This window comes from Anas platyrhynchos, chromosome 19 (assembly GCF_047663525.1).
Source record: "Anas platyrhynchos isolate ZD024472 breed Pekin duck chromosome 19, IASCAAS_PekinDuck_T2T, whole genome shotgun sequence".
Classification (NCBI taxonomy): domain Eukaryota; kingdom Metazoa; phylum Chordata; class Aves; order Anseriformes; family Anatidae; genus Anas; species Anas platyrhynchos.
In genome coordinates this window covers 13,062,058-13,072,420 of record NC_092605.1, presented here as the reverse complement: position 1 = coordinate 13,072,420, position 10,363 = coordinate 13,062,058, and positions in this window count along the sequence as shown.

Here is a 10,363-nt window from a genome sequence, read left to right as displayed (position 1 = left end):
CCCTACCATTTGCCATGGACTGATCCAGTCTGCACTGGAGCAAGGGGGAGCCCCTGAGCACCTTCAGTACATTGACGACATCCTCGTGTGGGGCAACACAGCAGATGAAGTTATTGAGAAAGGGAAGAAAATAATCCAAATTCTCCTGAAAGCTGGTTTTGCCATTAAACAGAGCAAGGTCAAGGGGCCTGCACAGGAAATCCAGTTCTTGGGGGTAAAATGGCAGGATGGACGTCACCATATTCCAATGGATGTGATCAATAAAATAACAGCAATGTCTCTGCCAACTAGCAAAAAAGAAACACAAGCTTTCCTAGGCCTCGTGGGATTCTGGAGAATGCATGTGCCAGGCTATAGTCAGCTTGTGAATCCTCTATATCAAGCGACTCGAAAGAGAAACTATTTTGAGTGGGGCCCTGAGCAACAACAGGCATTTGAACAAATCAAACAAGAAATAGCTCATGCAGTAGCCCTTGGGCCTGTCCGTACTGGACCAGCTGTGCAAAATATACTGTACACTGCAGCTGGGGAGCATGGCCTCACCTGGAGCCTTTGGCAGAAAACCCCAGAAGAAACTCGAGGTCGACCTCTGGGCTTCTGGAGTCGGGGCTATCGAGGATCAGAAGCCAATTACACCCCAACTGAAAAAGAAATACTCACAGCATATGAGGGTGTTCGAGCTGCTTCAGAAGTTGTGGGTACAGAGGCACAGCTCCTCTTGGCACCGCGGCTACCTGTGTTACATTGGATGTTCAAAGAGAAAATTCCCACTACACACCATGCAACTGATGCTACATGGAGTAAGTGGATAGCGCTAATTACACAGCGGGCTCGAATGGGAAAACCCAATCGCCCAGGAATCCTGGAAGAGATTATGGACTGGCCGGAAGGCAGAGATTTCGGAGTGCCAACAGAAGAGGTAACCCGTGCTGAAGAGGCACCACCATACAATGAGTTGCCAGAAGACAGAAAGCAGTATGCGTTGTTTACTGACGGATACTGCCGTGTGATAGGGAGCCATTGGAAATGGAAAGCTGCTGTGTGGAATCCCATGCGACGAGTTGTGGAGGCCATGGAAGGGGAAGGTGAGTCGAGTCAGTATGCAGAAGTAAAAGCCATACAACTAGCCCTAGATATCGCTGAAAGAGAAAATTGCCCAGTGTTGTATCTTTATACTGACTCATGGATGGTGGCAAATGCTCTGTGGGGGTGGCTGCAGCAATGGAAAGAGAGCAACTGGCAGTGCAGAGGTAAACCTATCTGGGCTGCTACCCTGTGGCAAGATATTGCTGCCTGGGTAGAAAACCTGGATGTTAAAGTACGTCATGTAGATGCCCACATGCCCAAGAGTCGCGCTACTGTAGAACATCGGAACAACAAAGAAGTGGATCGAGCTTTGAAAATTGAAGTGGCTCAGGTGGACCTAGACTGGGAACGTAAGGGTGAGCTGTTTGTAGCTCGATGGGCCCATGAAACATCAGGACATCTGGGGAGGGATGCCACTTACAGATGGGCTCGTGATCGAGGGGTGGACTTGACCATTGAGGCCATCACACAGGTTACCCATGAGTGTGAGACTTGTGCTGCAATCAAGAAAGCCATGAAGGTAAAATCTCCCTGGAACAGGGGGAGATGGCTAGGGTTTCAATATGGTGAGGCCTGGCAAATTGACTATATCGGACCACTTCCAAAAACCCGCCAAGGCAAACGGTACATACTCACCATGGTAGAAGCAACTACTGGGTGGCTGGAAACATACCCTGTAAACCATGCCATGGCCCGAAACACTATCTTGGGCCTGGAAAGACAAGTATTGTGGCATCACGGTACACCAGAGAGAATTGAGTCTGACAATGGGAGTCATTTCCGAAACAATCTTGTTACCTCCTGGGCAAAGAGGCATGGTATTGAGTGGGTGTACCACATCCCTTATCACCCACAAGCCTCTGGGAAGGTTGAGAGGTACAATGGACTGTTAAAGACTATGTTACGAGCATTAGGTGCTGGGACGTGGAAACAATGGGATACAAATCTACCAGAAGCCACTTGGCTAGTTAACAATAGGGGGTCTGACAGACGTGCTGGTCCTGCCGAAACAAAACCCCTACACACTGTGAAAGGAGCTAAAGTTCCTGTAGCGCATGTAGGAAGGTGGATGGGGAAGGCAGTGTGGGTGGCTCCTGCCTCGGGAAAAGGCAAACCCACTCGTGGGATTGTCTTCGCCCAAGGACCAGGGTATACCTGGTGGGTCATGCAAAAGAATGGGGATATTAAGTGTGTGCCTCAAGGAGATTTGACATTGAGAGAAAACTAATCTGTAATCTAAGTTATATGTTGTAGGAAGATGCTGCAGGATCAACGACAGGTCAACGTTGCAAGGAGCCGGGCAGTGCAACAAGGACTTGAGCTAAGCTGGTGCTCGTGTCCAGACATCCAACTCCACCTGCCTTGAGTGGCCACTTTGGCAGATGAAGACCTAATCATCAACAGTTCTTATGAACGTTTTCCAAGAAAGACCTATGGAATGAGAAGATACACCTGCCTATTAATCCTGTCCTGTTAAATCCTTGTCCTGTTAAAGGACAAGGAATAATGATGAGAATGCTTGTATGCTAAAGTATGGGGATCTGAGTGTGACACAAATGTTATGGAATAAGGGGTGGAGGTTGTACTGGGTCTGGCTGGAATGTTAACTTTCCCAGCAGCAGCCCATACAGTGCCGTACTCTGTACTTGTAGCTGGAACAGCAGTGTTATCACACCAGTGTTGTGTCTACTGCTGAGCAGCAGTGGCACAGTATTGGGCCTTTCTCTAACCCTCCTAGGGGGTGGGCAAAAAGCGAGGAGAGAAACATCACTAGGGCAGCTGACCTAAACCAATCAAAGGGATATTCCATACCATGTGATGTCACACTCAGCAATAAAAGGTGGAAACAGGAAGAAGAAGGGAGGGGTGGGCTCTCGTTGAGAAGATGTCGGTCCTCCTCTCGAACACTGGCTGCATGCGTTGAGGCCTTGCTTCAAGGACGTGGTCAATCATCGCTCATTTGTGGGAAGTAGAGAGTAATTTCTTTCCTCTGCACTTCCATATAGCTTTCATTTATTTTGTTTGTTTGTTTTCCTCCCTTCTTTTTATTTTCCCTTTTCCCCTCCCTTTCGCCTTTCCCTTTTTATTTCTCCTTAGTTAAATTGTTTAGTTCATGGTAGTCTTTATTTAATTATTATAATGATTTCCCTTTAATTAAATTATCCTTATCTCAACCCGTGAGTTGTTCTTTGCTTTACTTCTCCCCCTCCTCATCTAAAGGAGGGGGAGTGAGAGAGCAGTTGTGGGGTTTAGCTGCCCAGCACGGTAAAACCACCACAACAATTAATGTTTGCAATTTATGAAAGGAATAGAGGTAAGCAAACAGCACTGGGTGCGCCGGGAGTCTCTGCTCCACCAAGATGCACACCAGTTACATCCGGCGGCTGGTTTTTATTCTCCTAGGCTAATACATTTTCATCAACACTTTTGGAAAAGGCAGGGATATTATAATTAGTTTCCTGGGACCTGAACCATCCCATGGATGTATGGGTATCCGTCTCTGGTGGTCCCTCGTACTGAAGGTTGCTTGTACTGAAGGCTTGTAGTCTTCCTCCCAGGCTTTGTCCTTCAGTCGTTCTTCAGCCCCCCCCCCCTCTCCATTTAGTAGTTGCTGGGCCAGATGTCAGAAAGCTGTGTCTCGTGCAATAGTCAGCAGTTATCTCAAAAAACTCCCCCCATTCTCTTATCTCCCAGACCCGAGTCTCAAGGTTTACCCTTCAAACCCTCTATCGACATGAACTGCTAGACCGTTCTTTTGCAAGATACAAGAACTATATACACTAACCACTCTCTTTCTCTTGGCCTTGTAGTTATTTATAGAAGGGGATGTAAGACAGAAGGTCACATTTCATTATGAGGCCCTAGCGTTGTTCCATAATGACACGAATCAGATAAACATATTTCACAAAATTTTATTTTATTTTCATTAACATTTTGGAAGCCACACAAATTTTATTTTCCAAGCCAATCACACAGCGTTTCCACCCTGATTGAAGACAAGCCCTCGCGTTACTTCTGCCCTCAGTTCCCAGCCAAGCACAGAGTGTCCCCACAGGCACTGCATAGCAAACACACAAAGTAACATTGACATCCTATCCGTAAACATGCTATAACAGTTACTCACCTGATAAAGAACTGCATGCAATAAAGGCACCAAGTCCTAGTTAGAATTATTTTATTCTAACAGATCCTATTAGTTGTTACCTCAAAAAGATGTGCATACCCCTCGCTACTTGGAAATGCATCAGTCCATAGACTATGATCCACCTAAAGAACCCCGAAACTGACTGAAGGAAAAACAAACACCCCAAAGAGCAGCCCAAGCAGAGGGAGCTCTCTGAGGGGATGCCTGGGGCTCATATACCATTTGGCCCTGCCCAGCACCCAAACCCAATCACCTGGGAAAGGGGAGGGGCAAAGCACAAGGAAGTAGGAAGAGAGCAGCAGCAGCAGCTGTGGTGTTTTGTGTGTGTGTGTGTGTGTGTGTGTGATTTTTCTTTTCTTTTCTTTTTTTTTTTTTTAATCTGTTTTAGCTCAACAGCATGCATAGTGCAGACAAGAGAACTGGGGTGTTTCTAGAAGCAACAATCCCCATGCTTTTGCTGCAGCTTATAATATTGAAAGGACAATATGACCAAGCAAATAATTGGAACTCTTCCAAATGGAGTTAGCTCAAACTTTTATTTATGTATAAAGAGAAAACTAGGAGTAGAACATCTGCTCCATGAGTTCCTTTCTCACCTTGCCATAGGCAGCTCTGGCTGTGATGTCCCAGATTGCATACCGCGTTTCAGCTTTAACAAATGAAAACCTTTACCCTAACCCAAACCCTAACCCTTACCTTACCCTTATCCTAACATTAACCCTAACCCTTACCCTTACCCTAACCGTTAACCTTACCCTTAGCCTTACCCTAACACTTACCCTTGTCCTAACCCTTACCCTAAACCTTACTGTAACCCTAACCCAAACCCTAACCCTAATACTCTCACCCTTACCCTTACCCTAACCCTAACCCCAACCCCAACCCTTAACCCGAACCCAAACCCTAACCCTAATACTCTCACCCTAACCCTTACTCTAACCCCTAAACCTACCCCTAACCTATCCCTAACCCTAACCCTCTAACCCTAACATCAACCCCTAACCCTAAACCCTAACCCTAGCCCCTAACCCTAACCCTGGTTCCCGAGAACTACATCTCCCGGTATGCTCTTGGGCACTCAACATGGCCTCCCGGAAGTCCGGAATCCGACAACTACATTTCCCGGCATACTCTGGGCACTCAACATGGCCTCCCGGAAGTCTGGAGACCTGAGAATTACATCTCCCGGCATGCTCTGGGCACACAACATGGCCTCCTGGTGCTGGAAAACTACACCTACCAGCATTCCCCAGACAGCCGGCATGGCCAACCACAGGCCAAGTTTTCGAGAACTACATTTACCAGCACTCACTGTAACCCTAGCCCTTACCGCCCTTACAAAAAAGCCTCAAGCCCTAACCCTAAAAAAACCTCGAAACACCTACAGACCTAACCCAAACTATTTACCACACTAAACCCCTGAAGACCTATGCCTAAAATCCCTAACCCAAAATCTTAGAACACTCAAAACCCAAACCCAGAAATTAAGACGCTCAAAACCCAAACCCAACCCAAAACATTAGGACGCTCAAAGCCCTAATGCAAAACATTAGGACGCTCCAAACCCTTTCCCGAAAATTTAGGACACTCAAAACCCTAACCCAAAAACATTAGGACGCTCCAAACCCTAACCAAAAAAAAACATTAGGAGGCTCAAAACCCTATCCTGAAAACTTAGGATGCTCAAAACCCTATCCCGAAAACTTCAGATGCTCAAAACCCAAACCCAAAACATTAAGATGCTCCAAACCCTATCCCGAAAACTTAGGACGCTCCAAACCCTATCCCAAAAACTTAGGATGCTAAAAGCCCTATCCTGAAAACATTAAGATGCTCAAAACCCTTTCCCAAAAACTTAGGACGCTCAAAACCCAAACCCAAAAAATTAAGATGCTCAAAACACAAACCCCCAAAATTAGGATACTCAAAACCCTAGCCCTGGAGAACCTAACCTGAAAAAAAAAAAAAAAAAAAATAAGATCTTAAAAACCTAACCGTAAATAACTGACCAAAAATAAAACCCTAAGACCCTAACCCTAAAAAACATATCAACACTACAACCCAAAAAACTCTAAAACCCTAACACGCTAACCCTGAAACCCTTAAAACCCTAACCCCCAAATCTTTAAAATCCTAACCATTAAAACTCCAACCCTAAAATCCTTAAAATCCTAAACATAAACCCTGAAACCCCTTACCCTGAAACCCAACCCTAGTGCCCAATCCCTGAAACCTTAAAACCGTGAATCACTCTGTAGCCAATAACATAGGCTGAGTCGAGGATCTCAGTACAGTAGCATTATTATTCGAGATTACAATGGCGGGCGTCCCGCAAGCAGGAGGGTGCCTACTAATTCCATACACAGTTTATACACTTTTTTTTTCTGCCAAGGACCGGGACCCTCCCCTGTTTCCCCATTCACTGTGCTATTCAAGGTTCATAATCTAGCTGGTGCTTTACAGAAAATACACAGCTGCTGGCCTGTTACAAGTCACATTTCTTTTGAGGTTTTTACTCTTTGAGGTGGTAATGTTTCTTACGCCGTGATTTCCACCTAATTGCTGTAAGGATTCTGGTTGTCTGCATTTTACAAGGTTGTCAGTTATAATAAATGACTAAATCCCAAATAGGATTACAATCAAAGTTTACAACTTATTAAATGAATAGAGGTAAGCAAACAGCGCTTACCTCCCTTAAGAGATATAGAGAAGCTCTCTCAGATATGGCAGTCCTACTTCTCGTGTATGCAGCCGGAGGTCAGCCTAATTCTGGTGCTGTTGGTGGTGGAAGCAGGGACTATGGTGGTATTGCTGGAGATACCACAGCCACCGGAGGGGGAGCTGCCGGGGCTGGATTGTTAGGATATGGAGGTGGTAGATTATCCAACTGCTCCCGTTTATCATCTTTTTCTTTTTCCTGTTCTTCTTCTTCTTCAAATTTCTTATCTGCTTTTAGTGTAAATATTGAGGCTGGAAAAGGACATGAAGTCCTCCTGATCCATAATCCTGCATAATCACTTTCTTCCTGGCTAAAAGGTTCCTTTGAATTAACATGGATATTTAAGGCCCAGCAAATCTAGTCTTCAAAGGATCCAAAAACAGGCTGAAAGACATGTGGTCTTAAAGGCTTCTTTGGCCATTCTATCATACAATACTGGACCATTTTCAATTTACTTTTTCCTTTTCTGGGGCCCCTATCATTCCAATTTCTAATCGTTATTCCTAATGGACTTTCTGGTGGTATGTCTGGTAATTTGCTCCATTTCTTTTGGTCCCTGGTCTTCGATTTTGTCTGACCCATCTAGAAATTTTACTATGGCAATTCCCACAGCCCTTAGTTACCTCTAGTAAGAGTGTCTTGCAGGGGGTTTAGGATCTATCACCCACCCACAAATCCCATAGGAATCGCTTCGGTCCTTCACCGGCCAAGTCCCTCACGGGAGATTGGAACCGCAGTTAGAAGACCTCCACAATCGCTTTGGAACGAAGTTCCATCTCAGTCACACTCTTGCACACACAGGCAACCGAATCCCACCCAACTGAATGGTATACACTTTAAATGCTTACGACTCCATCGTCTTTGTTCGGATCTTCACACACAGAATTACGGGCAAAATATAGTGCTGCAGCTGGCAAGGGAGCTGAAAAAAAATATCAAAACCTTTGCTTACCTTTATTCAGGTTCAAGATGCCATTAGTCCTGACCTGACTCGAACAGCAGCCACCAAAAGGTGGAGCACCTCTCCTGGATGAAATCAGAATTCAGGAACCAAAGCCCTCCCAGACAAGCCCACAATTGTAATAAATGACTGGGTCCCAAATAGGATTGCAATTGAAGTTTATAATTTATTAAATGAATAGAGGTAAGCAAGCAGTGCTGGGTGCGCCGCGAGTCTCTGCTCCACCAAGACGCACACAAGTTACATGAGGCTCCAGGTTTTTATGCTCCTAGGCTAATACATATTCGTTACTACTTCTAGAAAAGGCAGGGTTATTATAATTAGTTCCTGGAATCCGAACCCTCCCACTGGTGCATGCGTTATCAGTCTCCAGTGGTCCCTCTGGGGGTCTCTCATGCTGAAAGCTCGTAGTCTTCCTCCCAGGCTTTTCCCTTGTCCTTCTCCTTTGTCCATCTTTGCTGGATGTCAGAGACTTGCATAGTGTCCCATGCAGCAGTTGTAATAGTTAGCAGTTATTCTGAAACCCCTTTGTTCTCTTATCCCCTATTGACCCGAATTGCTGGACCATTCCTTTGCAAGATACAAGAACTATATACACTAACCACTCTGGTTTTCTTAGACTTGTGGTTATACAAAGGTATGTAAGACAGAAGATCACATTTCATCATATCATGCAGCCCTAGCATTGTTCTATATTGACACAAATCAGATGAACACATTTCACACTGTTAAGCTCTCTTATCACTGCAAGCTTATCTCAATACCACCTTCCTTCCCTCTAAAGGATGTAACTGTGCAAAAACAACATTTTTATTCCCACAACCTTGATCCCCTTACCCTGAAATCCTTATTCCCCTTAAACCTAACAACTCTAACCACAACCCTAACCCTTATTATCAACCCCCTAACACTAATGACACTGGCCTTAATCCAAACCCCAAACTGCCTCTAACCCCAGACAACCAACAACGAAACACACAGACACAAAGATGGAAACTACAAAAAAGGCAAAACCCTGGATACAGGCCCCAAATCACAAACACGCGACCAAAACGCTACAGAAAAGGCCCAGACGCAGGCCCCAAATGCTACAGCTAGGCCTCAAAGGTCAAGATGCATCCCAAGGAAAAAAAGCAGACCCCAAACATTACAGAAAAGCCCTCACACCCAGGCTGCAGAAGTCTACAAGCAGGCCCCAAACTGCCAACAGAAGCAGGCACCAACCACACCCAGATGTAGACCCCAGCTGCCCACAAGAAACTCCTACCCCCACACCCCCTCCCAAGAACACAGGCCCCAGACCCGGGCCCCACCCCCCCCAGACACAGGTCTCAAAGGTGTACAAGCAGCTCACAACCTCCCCCTTCAGAGACAGGTCCCAACCCCCCGCCCCCTCCCCCCCCAAGACATGGGACGCAGAGGTGTACAACCAACTACCAACTCCCTCCCCCTCAAAGGGAGGCCTCAAAGACCCCCAAATGGAGGCCCCTAGAGTGTACAAGCACCTCCCAACTCCCCCAGGCACAGGCACCCACCCCCCCAAAACACAGGCCACAAAGGTGTACAAACAGCCCAGACCCCCCTCCGAGACCCAGGCCCCTAAAGTGTACAAGCAGCTCCCAACCACCCACAGATGCAGGCCCCAACCCCTCTCAAAAGGGAGGCACCTAGAATGCATGAGCAGCTCCCAACCCCCCTGAACATAGGTCCAGAAGTGTACAAGCAGCTCCCAACCCCCATAAAATAAAGGCCCAAAAAGTGTACAAGTAGCTCTCGCCCCCCAGAGACAGGCCCCAAAGGTGTACAAACAGCCCCAACCCTCCCTCAAGATGCAGGCCCCTACAGTGTACAAGCAGTTCCCAACCACCCCCAGATGCAGGCCCCAAAGGTGTACAAGCAGCTCCCACCCCTCCCCCAGATGCAGGCCCCAAGCCCCCCCCAAAACCAGGCCCCTACAGTATACAACCAGCACCCAACCCCCTACCCCCGATGCCAGCCCCAAAGGTGTAGAAGCAGCTCCAAACCTCCCCCTCAACCCAGGCTCCAACAGTGTACAAGCAGCTCCCCCCCCCCCCCCCCCACCTCAGACCCTCAGCAGATTTTGAGCAATGCCTACCACAGCACCACTAAAACAGAGGGGAAACACTTCAGAGACTTGCCTTAGGGGTGTGATAAATGAGTAGGGGTTTGTTCATTGTCCTTGAGAATTTAAAGAATCTACTGAGGAGATAAGGTTTCACAACTCACAGCATTGTAACATGGGGACAAATGGGGAAGGGGGGTTGGGTGAACATCCTTGTTAAAACAAAGATTTTGTAAGATACCACCCACCCACCGCAAGACATCCTGTTTTGCCCCCACTGGAACACAAGCACAACGCATGATCACCGGAGGAAGAATAACGACCCCCAACAACAGACTGCGCAGTCTCAGGACAGGTCTTGACAAGTCG